Source organism: Pleurodeles waltl, chromosome 8 (genome assembly GCF_031143425.1).
Source record: "Pleurodeles waltl isolate 20211129_DDA chromosome 8, aPleWal1.hap1.20221129, whole genome shotgun sequence".
NCBI lineage: Eukaryota > Metazoa > Chordata > Amphibia > Caudata > Salamandridae > Pleurodeles > Pleurodeles waltl.
The window spans coordinates 741768646-741783888 of record NC_090447.1 but is presented as its reverse complement, the minus strand read 5'-3'; positions in this window follow the sequence as shown (position 1 = coordinate 741783888).

Here is a 15243-nt window from a genome sequence, read left to right as displayed (position 1 = left end):
ACTCGTAATACGGCTGGTGGTATATCTGTCACTTTACAGTCACTTTTGGGACGGATTAACACCTCCTCCAAAGTTGTAATAACCCCCTAAGTCTTGTGCGAGGGTAACATCTTGACTGCAAACCCCACCGCCAACAGTTCCAAGCAGTTGATATACAGTTGCAAATCCTCTGGAGATGTTCGGCCAAATTTGCGCTCCCCAGTCCCATTCCTTGGCATCTGATTCCATAATGACACCTGGAATGCTGCCGAAGATGGTTCTGCTGTTCCAAGCATCCATTTGGCCCAGCCACCAAGCTATCTCTATTTTAACTTCTTCAGATAGGGAAATCTGCTCCAAGTATGATAAACCTTTCTGCAAATGGAGGATCTTTAGGTGCTGGATAGCTTGAGTATGGAGGGGGACCAGGAAAAATCACCTGACGGATGACGCCAGTAGTCCCACATGAGGAAACAGCCTGACCCTTCCCCCCCCAATTACCTTGTGTTTGTCCCTGAGTCCACACCACCGACTCCAGAAGCCACCAGAACACCTGTAGGATAAATAGAAAAAGGATTACTACTGGAAAAAAACAACTGACACTAACAAAGGACTATCGTGTTTTTGGGGTGAGAGGGAGTTACCCTTAGCCAGGACCAATCCGGAAGAGGAGGAGAAAAGGGCGAACCACAGAAGGATGGAGGGCGAGAGGAGACCCGGCAATAGAGAAACGAAGGAGCAAGGAAGCGAGAAGCCATCCTATGCAGCCTACTTGTTGGAGGATGCCAGTGGCCAAGCAAGACCCCTGACTCTTGGAGTGAGGAGTGGTGGATGCCTCTGGAGGAAGCGGGAGAGCTGCTCTAACTCAGGAGAGTTGTGGCATAGCGGGTGAGTGTCAGAGGGAAGGGTTGTGTGTTTGTTGTGGGTTAGAAGGGGAGCAGGTGTGGGGCTGAGCACAGGGGGGTCACTGTTGGTTGTTATGCGTCAGCTGGGAACTGCTTAAGAAAGATCCCTGGAGTACAAACTATCCTGGCATACAATAAAAACCAAGTGCTCCGGACATTGAAACAGCCAGAATACGGGCTCCGATCCTTCGGTGTTGGGGGGGGGGGGGCAGAGAGGACACAAGACATTGGTTTCAGATGAGAGTAACCTGGTTTAATCCTTTACCCTGATAAAAAGGGAAGGAGAATGAAGGACTGCATGAATAGGGCTAATGGTGAGATTCTATTCAAAACTCAATGAAGTGCATGCAGCATTCATCCCCAGGCACTAACCACTCCTGAATAAACCCCTATCTTTACTGTAAAGTTCCATAGAAGGGTGTGGTGACATAAGGAAAGGAGTATTTCCATACTCATACTTACCACTACTTTTTCTCATTCCTTTGAGAGTTCGGGAGGAACCATTCTGAGGGAAGGATCCTCTAGAACAAAAACTAACCAAGACAGACTGATTAAAGACCAGCACATTCTGGCCTGTATTTGCATTAATCTTTATTCTTTGCACCCAGGATGTGATAAACAGTAAAATTAAGAAATACATTCAGACTCCGCATTTCTATATCTGCCCAGCCCTCCCACAGGTGGTGTCAGAAGTGGGATCCGGCAATGTAGAGGCTGTGGTCAATGAAATGGTGGAGAGTCAAGAAAAATTAGAGTAGATCATGGAAACATTCCTATCCACAGCGCCAGAAGAGAGAAATTCTACACAAAGCTCTGACAGGCCAAACCCAGCCACAGGAGATGGCTATTGGAAAGTTCGCAGATGTTTTGGGACAACAAAGGGGCCATACAGCCCTACCCTCTGTGGTATTAAAGACGTATGTTAGAGAAGAGGATCCAGACTTCTTTTTCAATAACTTTGAGGGCATGGCTCAGGCCGCTGCCTGGCCTGCAGATAGTTGGGGACAGTAAATATGCCCTTTGCTATCTGGCAACCTCTAGGCTCCCTACGAGGCTTCCAACCCACAGGGAACCACTCCCTATGGTGACATTAAGAGAAGTATCCTCGAACGACTGGGGTTGGACGAGGATGCCTACGGGATCAGACTACGTCAAATTAAAGAAGGACCCCAAGAAACCCCACGAGCCTTATAATACCATATAAAAGATACATCATCAATGGCTAAAACCTCTCACTGCCTCAAAAGGAGACATTCTTGGAAAGATATATTTAGACCAGTACCTCACCTCCCTTCTTACCCTTATACAGATGTGGGTCCTTCAGCACACACAGCTAGACCTGGAGAACACAGTAGAAATAGCGAGCACCTTCAGTCAAGTGTCGTAGTTTGGACTCTTGCTCTGGGCAAGACTGCTGGTTTAGGGATGACAGTTCTTTTGTTTGTAAGCGACTACGTCTTTCCTACAACAAGTTGCAACTGTGGTCCCAACCTTACCGGCTAACTAGCAGCACCTCACGAGAAACACAATAGTAAAAGGTGATTTATGACAGATGTTACGCATGGACTCGAGAATAAGATTTCTTAGGGAGTGTTGTGGTTAAAAATGAGATTACCCTTTTCTCACAGATATATCATGTCTCATACAAACACAGGCAATGACACAGATGCAGTAGAGTTACAATAGTTTTTATTTAACATAACTTCAATTTGCGATAAGTTGCATGGGCTGCAATGATTAGGATAATGAATAATGCAAGAAACAGAATTGTGAAGACGAGAGTCATTATTACAAAGACCCCACCATCTTGCAATACCTAGAAATGATATATGAGATGTAATATGCCCTAATGCCCTAATGTGAAAGGCCAAAACTCCTACCTAGAGGAGAGCTGGGTTTTTTAAACCTAATCTGCCAATGCCATGTCCATGAGAGGAGCCTCCAACCCTCGTTACCTTGGAATGAGGTCACTACCTCAGACTCCACAGGGACACGAATACTGGGTCAGCGTCAAGACCAGCGATGGTGGCGAAGCCCTCTGGTCGGAATCCCTCTGATTATCTGTCTAAAGTGTGATGTATTTATACAGATCTACAAGGTCCCCTGACGTAGGTGTGTTCCTAAACAATAGATAACAGACATGCTTGGGACGGCAATTATCCCTCGAAAGTATAAAGAGGGAAAATCCCTAAGTGTGAACACCTACTGTTTGTTTGTCTTTGGTGCTTGATCTTGACGCCTTGTCCCGATGACACTGATAATGTTACCCATAACAAGTGGCCTAACTATAAACAAGGCAGCCATCCTAGAAGAAATAAATAATTAAATGGGCTAAGACAGAGCAAGCTAAGTAGGTTAAAAGTCACTAGGTGACGGGGGCACGAGTCTACAAGCCAAGGGCTAAGCTAACTCCTGTTATCCCATTAAAACGAACTAGGATTCACTACACAAGCTCATGAGCTACAGAGGGGAAGAGGGGATTCCAATTGGAGGCATCCAGGAGGGGGAATCCTAAGTCCCCAGAGGTATACAATGCCCAAAACGTCAGAGACAGTGATTCCTGAACCCATACCCAGGCTTACCCCTCCAGGTCTGCAATGATTACAGTGTGGCAGTTTTGGCCACATTGCAGATTCTGCCCTCAAAAGGAAAAATCCCTGGATATAGGGCTGGAGATGTCTCTGTATTGCTCTCGCTTGGAAGTCAGACCTCCCTAACACTGTTGCCTATCTGTGAATGGCCAACCTGTCACTGCCCTCCTGGATACACGATGTCTGCAGAGTGTGATGCATCCTCAGGTCCTCCCAGGAGGTGTAGCCCATACTACCAGATCCATGAACATCCAATGGAGATAACAAGAGGTATCCAATAACAAAGATTCAAATCCAACACCAAACTGACCCCGTGGTTCCCCTGAGGATAGGACTTATACAAAAGCTACCAGAACCATTGATCACGGAAAACAATTATCCTCATTTAGAAACCCTGGTTCAGGAAACCTGGAAGGAGGGAGATGCGTGGTGGGAAACTGCATCCTTTTCCCAAGCCAAAGACCATGAGTTGCCCTCATCAAAAATCAGAAAACGTAGAAGAGAAAGAGAGGAAGAGAAGAAAATTGCTCAACTAGTACTGCCGGCATATACAGGTGACACTATCTGGGGGATGGATCAGAACTTCCAAGCTGCTCAGAGAGAAGATCCTTCGTTTTGTGAGGCTTGGAATAATGCCTCTGAACAAGAAGACCCTGACCATGTAGGTCCCAAGTACATCCTGAAAGAAGGGTTACTATAACAGAAAGGAGGGAAAACCTAACCACCCTAACTGTTAGTACCCGCTCCCTTCTGAAGAAAGGTCCTGTTCTTGGAACATTGTCTTATATTGGGTGGTCACTTTAGTTCTGAGAAAACTGAGAGAGCCATTTTAGATAAATTCTGCTGGCCAGAGTTTTACCAACAAGTAAAAAATACTGTAGAGAGTGTCCCATGTGCCAGAAAAGCAGCCAATGCTGTCCCAGTAAAGTCCCCCATGGCCTTACTAGTCATAGAAGAACCATTCAGAAGAGTAGGCATGGACATACTAGGCCCTCTTCTACCCTTCCATAGTGCGTGCCAGTACGTATTGGTTCTTGTTGATTACACAACTCGCTTTCATGAAGCCATGGTATGAAGACAACCCAACACCATACACATAGCCAAAGCTATGATCAACATCTTCTCAAGAGTAGGATTTCCAAAGGAGATCTCAACTGACCAGGGGACCCCATTTCATTCTAAACCCATGCGACAAGTTTGCTAACAGTAGAGGATCAAACAAATCTGTACTGCGGCTTATCATCTGAAAACCAATGGGCTTGGCAAGCAATATAATGCAACCTTGAAGAGTACCTTTAAAAAACTGCTAGATCTTGAGACAATGAAATAGAAGGACATGCTGTCCCTTGCCTTGTTTGCTATCAGATGTAAAGAACAGAAATGTACGGGATTTTCTCCATTCGAGCTCCTTTATGCTCTCTAATGGACATGACCAAAGAGGAGTGGAGAAAGAGAAAGACGGAGCTAAACCCATATTGGAGTACATAACCAATCTCAAAACCCATTTGGGACAAATCAGAAGTATAGTTGAATCCAAAATGGAACAGGCCAAATTTGCCAAAAGAACCAGTATGATGAAAAAGCAAAGGAAGGTCCTTCAAAGTAGGGGATCCCGTCTTCTTAAAAATGGCTTCTTCCCATCACAAACTGTTAGGACAATGGCAGGGTCCCTGTGTGATCACAGAAAAGGTGACACCTGTTACCTATCACACTGAAATAGATTCCACCAAGAAAACAACTCTGATCTATCCCGTTAACCTCTTAGAGAAATGGGAAGGCCCAGTACTTATGCTTGTAGGGTTCTATAGACAAGACACACTTTTGTATATGCAGAGCACAGATACAGATCCACCGGCTAACCGAAAGCTGGAGTTTACCCAACAATTTCAAACCCTTCAAGAAGAGTTCTTCCTGATGTTGGGTAAAACAGCCCTGTTGGAACACCCCATTAATACTCCCTCTGGGAAAAAGTTATGATTACAACCAAACCGCATACCCAAAGTAAGAAGGCAACACTATTGAACAGGAAGTAAAACAAATGCTACACATGGGTGTCATTGAACCATCCATCAGTGAATGGAATTTCCAGATTGTGCTGGTCCAAAAACCTGACAAATCTGTCCATTTCTGTATAGATTTTAGAGAGGTGAATAAAATATCAAAGTTTCACACTTACCTGCTACTGACAGTAGATGAAATGGTAGGGAGATTGAGAGGGGCTAAGTACATCAGTACTCTGGATCTCTGTAAGAGGTGCTGGCAAGCACCCCTTAGGGAACAGGACAAGGAGAAGACAGACTTATCTACTCCAGGGAGTTTATGTCACCTTACTGTATTGTCTTTCGGACTCCGCGAGGCCCCAGCAACCTTCCAACGCATGATGAACACTATACTTAAACCACATGAACAATATTCTGCCACCTACATAGACATTATCAGATACAGTTCTTCATGGGATCAACACTTAGTACATCCACAAGCCATTGTACAAGCCCTATGTATGTGTGGGTTGAAGATCAACCCTGTCAAGAGCCACTTAGCAGCCCAGACTTTTAAGTACTTAGGGTTTCCTCTAGGGGAAGGCCTCAGATGAGCCAAACACAAAAAAGTAATACCCATTTCCAATGTTCCTTTGCCCAGAAACAAAAGAGAACTGTGTGCCTTTATAGGGCTTCTTGGGTATTATAAATTTTTCATTCCCTGCTTCTCACAGATCTTGGCCCCCTTCACAGATTTGTAAAAGAAATCCACAAAAACTGAGCTGGAGGAACAACAGCCCTCTCTGGAAGTCCTGAAGGCCCTCCATACTCTGAAACAGACCTTCATCTCTGAGCCAGTCCTTATCAGCCATGATTACACTAAAACCATTCATCTTACAAACAGATGCATCAGAATTGGGTCTGTGGGCAGTGTTGTCACAGACAGATGAGAAGGGAGAGGAACGCACAGTTTTATACATCAGAAGGAAACTGTTCTCAAGAGCACAAAATTACGCAGTGGTGGAAAAAGAAGCATTAACCATCAAATGGGCCATAGAAACACTGTGTTACTTTCTAGAAGGTTGAGAATCAACCCTCTTTACGGATCATGCCCCACTTGAGTGGATGGCTCACAACAAATGCAACAATGAACGGGTACTTCATTGATTTTTAGCCTTGCAGCCATTCCGCTTTCAGATCTTACACAGGAAGGGAACAGAGCAGGTGAATGCAAACTTATTGTCCAGATATTCCCAGGAACTTTCTTACTAGTAAGAAAGTTAAGGAAAAGGGACTTGAGGAAACAGGCCCCTAATCCCCCCCCCAAATTACCTTGTGTTTGTCCCGAGTCCACACTGCCATCTCGAGAAGCCACTGGAACACCTGTATGAGGGAATGGGATTACTACAGGAAAAAACAATTCACACTAACAGAGGACTACCATGGCTTTGGGCAGAGAGGAAGAGTTACTACTAGCCAGGACCAATCCGGAGGAGGAGAAAAGGATGACACCACAGGAAGGAAAGAAGGTGAGAGGAGAGCCAGAAAAGGAGATGGAGAAACAGAGCAGCAAGGAAGCAAGAAGCCATCCAGTTCAGTTGATGTGTTGGAGGATGCAGCCGGCCTGGATGAGACCCCTGACTGCTGAAGTAAGAAGTGGGGGATGCCACCGGAGGAAGCTGGAGAGTTGCGTCGTAGCTGATGAGTGTCAGAGGGGAAGGGTGTGTGATTGTTGGGGTTGGAAGGGGATGGTTTTTATGCATTGGCTGGGAACCGCTTAAGGAAGGTCCCTGGAGTACAAACTAACCTGGCATACATTAAAAACCAAGAGCTCCGGACTTTGTAACAGCCTGAATACAGGCTTCGATTCTTGCGGGGAGTGAGCGGGTAGCAGAGGGGACAAAAGTCATTGATTCCAGGTGAGGGTAACCTGGCTTAATACTTTACCCTGATAAAAAGGGAAGGAGAATGCAGGCCTGCATGAATAGGGCTAATGCGTGAGATTCTATTCACAACCCAACGAGGTGCATGCAGAGTTCATCCCCAATCAGTCCCTATCTTTGCTCTAAAATTCCCCTGAAGGGTGTGGTGACATATAAGGAAAGGAGTATTTTCAGACTCATACTTACCGCTACTCTTTCTCATGCCTGTGAAACTCCGGGCAGTGCCATTCTAAGGGAAGGATCCTCTGGAAGAAAAATAAACCAAGACGGACTGATTAAAGACAACCGCATCCTGGCAACCTTTTTGCTTTGTGCCAAAGATATAATAAACAGCAAAATTAGGAAATACATTCAACCTCTGCGTTTCTCTATCCGCCCAGACCTCCCAGATCCCACAATCCTGGCGAGGGCTCTCAAAGCGACCATTGAAGACGAGAGAGCTCGCTTTGGGTCCTTCTTGATAGACATAATCTTTTGAACAGCAAGCTACAAATGGACCTGAACTGAATCTGTCTGGAAGCCAAAAAATTACAGAGACTGAGAGGGAATCAGACACGATTTCAGGACATTGGTGATGAGCCCCAAGTCTTGCAACAACTGAATCATCCAGCTTAAATGTAGCAGGACCCTGTCCCGATCCAACGTCCTTATGATCAGGTTGTCTAGATAAATGATCAATTTCACACCCGGAGTCTGAAATTGTCTCATCAATTGGTGAAATACCAAGGGGCGAAGAGAGCCAAAAAGGAAGTGTAGCAAATTCATACCACTGGGGAGCCCATTTGGAATGAAGAAACCACCTATGCGGTGGCAAAATAGGCACTGTCAGATAAGCATCTTTCAGGTCAAACCTGACTAACCAATTTTTTTCCTGAAGGTGGTTTTGAAACAAATGAATGCCTTCCATTTTAAAATGGTAATAGATCACCCACCACTGAATTGTTTGAGGTTCTGAATCAAACTGCAAACACCCCCTTCTGCACGAGAAAGATTGTGCTGACAAAACCTTTGGGATAAGGGTGTGTGTATATGATACTTCTTTTGCACAAGAGTGATAGAATCTTTGCATCGACGAAGTGCATTTCTTGTTGGGAAAAAAATTAGGATGGGGAAGTGCTTGCTGAACCGGTGTGCCATAGAACTCCCGTTTGAATCCCGGCATAAGCTCCAATACCCAAGAGTCGGTTGTATCTGGCACAAATTAGGGAGGAAATGAAGCACTCTGCCCCCAAGTATGACCTTCGAACGAGGAATAATGGGTACTTGAATATGAAGTCTGGAATGCAGCTGCTCCATCTCAATAGGTGGCCCTGTGGAAACGGCCTCATTCATGTCGGGTTCTGGAAGGGTAGAAGTTGCCTTGATTCGGAATGTTACTCCAACCCCCTCTGCCCTGGGATGTGAACCTCTGTGTGAGGCTTGGCTGCATCCCTGGCCTGACGCTTGGCCTCTACACATTTCCCCAAATCCTTCACAAAATTACAACCGAACACTTGCCCGTTTGCCAGTGAGCCTGTGTTCAATGGAGCTAGCTCTCCTAGTTTTGGATCAATATGCATTATGATGGAACGATGTGTCACTGAGGAGACTGAACAGTTTGCATTGCCAAACAATCATATAGTTTGCTGGGTCCATCCCATAAGGATATCTGGGACTATGGGCGGTCCTGTCTCTTTAGCTTGAACTGCAATCTCACATATTTTGGTCAAAAGACCTAATAAGTCCAGGACCTTGTCCTGACAGCCGCACAAGGTGCTGCGGATGCCTTTTTTCTGTCCTTGGAGAACTTTTTCATAAAGACCGAAATACCCTGATCGATTTCAAGCATGTCAGCAGCCATCCCAGGAAGAGAAGGACGATTGTGTTCTGTACACAATTTCGCTTTGACCTCTTTCTTGAACCCTTTGCGCAGCCTGGATTGAGCATAGTCAACCAACTCGGAAGATGGACACGACTCCATTGACCTCAGGTGTACAATTCCCTCTGGAACAAAATCCAGAAGTCTGCCCTGGGAGCATTGCAGGTCAAGTAAGTGAGTCCTGAGTTTGCGCTTCTGCACCTGAGGAGGACACTCATCTTAAGAGACATTGGAATTAGAGGACAGAGACATTTCGCCACCTCCCATTGCATCAGCATGCACTGAAGCGCTAGAGTGGCCCTCAAGATCCGAAACCCAATAGCCATGGTTAAGTACAGCTTCTCAAGCCATCTTGTCCAGGCCCTTCTATGGAGCCAGGACTGTTCAGATGTGTTAAAAGCTAGACAAATTGAGGAGGCCACTGGTTACTGGGAGATCTTTACTCAGTGATTGGAGCACATAGAACTTTAAAGGCCGTCTAAAAGATTGCAGTGCAACAACCAAAGCCTTATTCACAGACTCCTAAACCAAGCTGCATATAGCCTCCAACAGCCGATCTTCTAGGTTGCAATCCTTTAGGTCCTCATATTTATCATATCCTCCATACACCCCCTGAAAGAATTCTTTCATGACAGGAATGTATAAGGCACCAACACTGACGGCAAATGGACAAACAGGAGGGGATGGTGGGGGCGGCACCCCTGGACAGTTTGAATGAAGTACAACGTCCAGTGTAGTTTCAAGAATATCTACTCTGGCTGGGTGTAAGTAGAAACAGCAACTTATGCCCTTAGATCTAACCTCTTATTGTTTATTTCTTCCCCAGTAGGGCACATGAGGAGATGAGCAAGCAAGCGCTAAGCTTCACACTCTTTTCCCTAAAGATCCATACTACTTCAGCCTTGAGAGCAAGAAAGTCTGCTGCAAACTCACCTCCATTCTCAATGCATCCATCACCACGGCCACCTTCCCCGATCAATGGAAACACACACAGGCTAGACCTCTCCTAAAGAAACCCTCCGCCGACCCTAATGACTTCAAGAGCTACTGCGCCATCTCACTGCTCCCCCTCTTGACCAGGGAGACACAGTAGCCCTGATCCTCCTCGACCACTCATCTGCGTTCAATACCATATCCCACAGGATCCTCATCAAGAGACTTCACCTCATCGGGATCCAGGGAGGCACCCTTGAATGGATTGCGTCCTTCCTCACAGAATAAACTCAGAGAATCCGCCTACCACTCTTTACAGCGGAACCTAAGAACATCATCTGCGGCACCCCGCAGGGTTCATCCCTCGTGCCCAACCTGATCAACGCCTACATGACGTGCCCCTGGCCAACATCGACAGAGCCCATAGCTTCAACATCTCTTCCTATGCAGGCAACACTCAACTCATCCTCTAGCTCTCAGAAGACCCCCCCCCACCACCAGGATCAACTTCCACAACCTCTTGACGAGTGTCACCAAATGGATGGCGACCAACTAGCTGAAGCTCAACATGGACAAAACTGAAGTGCTGATCTTTGGAAACAACACCTCCCCATGGAAAAACACCTGATGGCCTTCCGAACTCAAACCCACACCAACAGACCATGCACGCAAACTTGGGAACACCCTGGACAGCAAACTCACTATGAAACGCCAGATCAACACAGTAAGCTCCACTTGCTTCCACACCCTTCGCATGCTCCAAAAGGTCTTTAGATGAATCCCTGTCAGTACCAGGAAAACTGTCACCCAAGCACTAGTCACCAGTCGACTCGACCATGGTAATACGCTTTAAGCAGGAATCACCACCCAACTCCTGAAGAGCCTCCAGACGACACAGAACTCAGCTACCAGACTTATCTTCAACCTACCCAAACAAACCCATATCACCCCCCACCTCAGGAACCTTCACTGGCTCCCTTTACAGAAAAGATGCCAATTCAAGATGCTGATACACACCTACAAGGCCCTCCACGACAAAGGACAAGCATGCACCAACCTCCTCTTGAACTACCACCAACCCTTGATACACCTGAGCTTGGCCTCCCTCATCCTTCATCACACTACCCGCATCCATTGGAGCTACAACGGAGGACACTCCTTCTCCTATCTCACCATAAGGGCCTGCAACAACCTTCCCCTCCACCTCCGAACAGCGTCCTCTTTCACAGAATTCAGAAAGGGACTCAAGACCTGGCTCTTTGACTGACCACAGCGTGATCCTAGCATCTGAATACCTTCACGGGTGATTAGTTGTGCTCCGCAAGTCTTATAGATCCAGGTAGTGAGCAGCCTGTAAGTTGGGGAAGTTTGAGATATATAGCCCAGGATTCAAAACAGAGATGTCCTGAGAAAGTAAGGCAAGAAACTAAGCTGAAAAAGAAAGTAGAAGTAATTTCAAATGATCAGATTTACTGTAGGAATCATATTTCAAATGATACATTTTGTTCGAAATATTACTATTCCTCATACTTTAGCTCTCATTTGGATGTTTTAAAGATGGGAGAGGAGTTTCAAAGTAAAAACAACATTCTAATAGTCCAGTTGAGGAAGGTTGTGTATAGGACATGTACCTGCAATGCCTTCAGTGCTCACGTGCCTGACCCCTTTGCATTACACAATTAGGGACAAACCCAATCTCTGATTATAGATCCCAGAGCTACGCTGGCTCATTACATCCCTTTTTATGTAAAAGAAACGGATGTTCAGCTCTACAATGATGCTATTCGGTTTGTTTTTAAAAGCATGTGTGCTCCCAATGTACGTTTGGTTGGTTCTAGTGTGTCATTTGTTATGGATGTCTCCGGGATGTTCAGGAAAGTGTAAAAAGAGCTCAATGTGGGGGTGTTACATCTAAAAGGAAAATTGCTGTGAGACAGCTTACCATGGGGCTCTGAAAAAGCTTCATTGTGAGCTATAAAGGTGTTCTTGACAGAGAAAAGAGAGGAGCCTTTATTTAATAAATTGCATTAGCATTGCATAAGCACATAGGGCCAGATTTATGGAAAAGTGATGCAGCGCGGTGCTGTGCCACAATTGGCAGTGCGGCGCTGCGTCACTTTAGAAACTCAGAGATACGCCATATTTAAGTTAATATGGTGCACCCCTGTGTTGTCCCTCGCACTGGTGCTAAATTTAGCTGCCAGCGCAGGCATCCTTGCACCATCATGCAAGGATGTCTGCGTTGAGGGGTATGATTGTTTATGTGTGGGAAGGTGTCCCTTCCTGCACATTAACAATCACTAATGGTGCTGTGGCACTTCAGTGTATGCTGCACAATGCAGCACACACAGAAGTGCCAATGCTTCATTTTCAAATGATTGTTTGTGTGCAGGAAGGGACACCTTCCCGCACATAAACAATCATTTCTGGCATTTTGCTCTTCTAGAAGCAAAAAACGAGGAGGAATAAAAGTATTTCTCCTCGTTGCACACTACTACTGCCACCCTTGGGAGTGGTTTAGATTTTGGCGCTGCCTCAGGTTTATGAAATTTCATAAATCTGAGGCAGCGTCAAAATGTAATGGGCGTTGCTGTGGCACGCCCCAGCAAAACCTATTGCACGACCCTTCCATGTACAATGCTGCGTGGGAAGGGGCAGTATTTACAAGGTGGCGTTAAGCCACAAAAAGTGGCTTAAGGCTACCTTGTAAATACGGTGCAGTGCTTAGCGCCACAGAAGCGTCACCAAAAGTGATGCCCCTGTGGCACTAGGGGCCTATAAATGCGCCCCATAGTCTCTTATGGCAAGTATAAACAATTGTCTTAAAGGTAAGGACTTAACAATGTACTAAACCTTAAATGCCTATGAATATTAACTAAGAAATTCTAAAGTGTTGACTAAAAATATGTGCTCTTAAGTCTACCTGATAAATCTCAAGACAATTATGAGGTGCTTTCCTGGCATTCCAGAATGTCTCTTTATCAGAAAGCTGCATTTTTTTGGTGGTGGACAAAGAATAACATTTTGTATTGCTTTCTCTCCTGGCTGCCACTGCAGCTATACGTGAAATCCAGGGGGCTGTTCCCACAGCAACATTTTATAGGCAGGAGGGGATCAACACCTTCTTGCTTTCTCTTCCGATAGTCAAGCCTCTCTGTGGGAGCCTCAAGTCTGGTTCTCACCATGCACACCCTCCTTATCATCAATACCAGCCTCTGGAAGAACAAAAGGCAGCTGAAGTCCCCAAGACTCTTTGGATCATGTGGGAAAACAGCCAAGTCCCGAGATGCAACTGGGCAGCAGTAAGCAGCATACTTGTATTGGAGAAGCATGTTATGATGCACAATGCCAGAAAAACACTAGACAAACTCCTTAGTAATGTGGATGCTAGGAGGGAACTTTGAAATGGGTGGATGTGTGGGATTATTTTCAGGCCATCTCATATAGTAAGTGTGATCTCTCTGTCAGGCTGTTACTGTTGTTCTCTTCTGTTTGGCAAGAAGAGTAACTTGTGGCAGGCTTGACTGGTTTGATACCAGGCTTAGCAGTAACCTTCCTGCTCCTCTGCTGTTTCTGTATCTTCAGATCCTATTTCAACAACTGAAGCTTAATTTCATGCAACACATAATTACTGGTTTCATAAATCTCTTCAGCCTTAACAAAACCACTTTATTGAATACTTTCTTCTCAGAAGCAACATTCTCTTTAGATGTTTCTTCTGCAGATTAGGGATCCAAAGATGCAAGCTGCAGAGAAGGTACCTCCTTAGGCGTGGTGACTAGGGGAAAAAAGTGTCATGTTATGCTTGCTTGTGCAACAGAGTCAAAGCAGTAGTAATGTTTACTAAAACATACACTAAAATAATAAGTATATTTTGGCTGAGTTGCAAACAATTCAACTTGAGCAAGGACCCAGAAGTGAAGTATGCAACCATTGAACCAGCACCACAGAAGTTACTAATCTGGAATATTCCACAGTGTCATTTGGGGCCAGAGTAGGACAAAATTTAGAGCTACTATAATCATGTGCATCTACTAGGCTAACAACTTCCTCCGCTGGCCCAACACACACCATACTCCATAATACCAATCATTCCACAGAAATGCGACATCAGAAGTACAGATTGAAATGAACAAATAAAGCATTTGCGGGCTTCTATGTAGGGTGGTGACAAAAAATGCACAATTTCTGAGAAGGAATATTTTGTCACACTAGTTATGCTTTCATTTTGAGATCCTCAATTTGAATGCCTCTGCTTTGAGAAACCTAAAGAGATGGTGAAGCCTTTATTGCAGAATGCAATAAAAGAGAAGGTTCTCATTTACAGCAGCAGCAAAAATGGTACCAATACAGGTACACAGTGCCAAATGCCAAGATCTTTCACTTTTTGCACATTGGGAAATTGTCAGCGTATGACAATGTAGAAAACAAAGTACCAATGTTTGATTTACATTCTATGACAATTTAAATTTGAAACATGTATGGAATGCAAATTTTAAATATTTGAGGAAAATCAGTGCTTCATAGTAATGTGTATTTTATGTATAGTGTGTCATGGTGTAATGTGGAAACTGTCATCATAGTTTATGACACACATTTATGATACAGTGTTGCACTTGCACACTCATTATTACTGCCGCATTCTGCATATGTAATAACGTTCAAATTCAACTATCTTTTACTAGCCAAATGAATTGCCACATGTTCAATGGAGAGAGTATACGTGCCTACTTGATTATATAGAGCTAAATAAAAGACTACTATGACAATACTACCACTGACTCAATAATTATCCTGTCTAGTTTTCCTAGACTCTTTCTTTGAATCCTCGTCATTTGAAGTAATGAGGTGTGTGAGTTATGATGTCTGAAAAGAAGGGTGAGTGTTCACCGACTCAATATAACAACATAAATTCACTCCTTGTTTTAAAACAAATATCTGCCAGACCCACAACATCATTGTGATGGAAGTGACAGATACATTTTCAAAGCTAGATGAAGTTTCCTGAGCTACTAAATGTTGGCTCAAATCTAGACCTTCAGAGAATGATCCAGG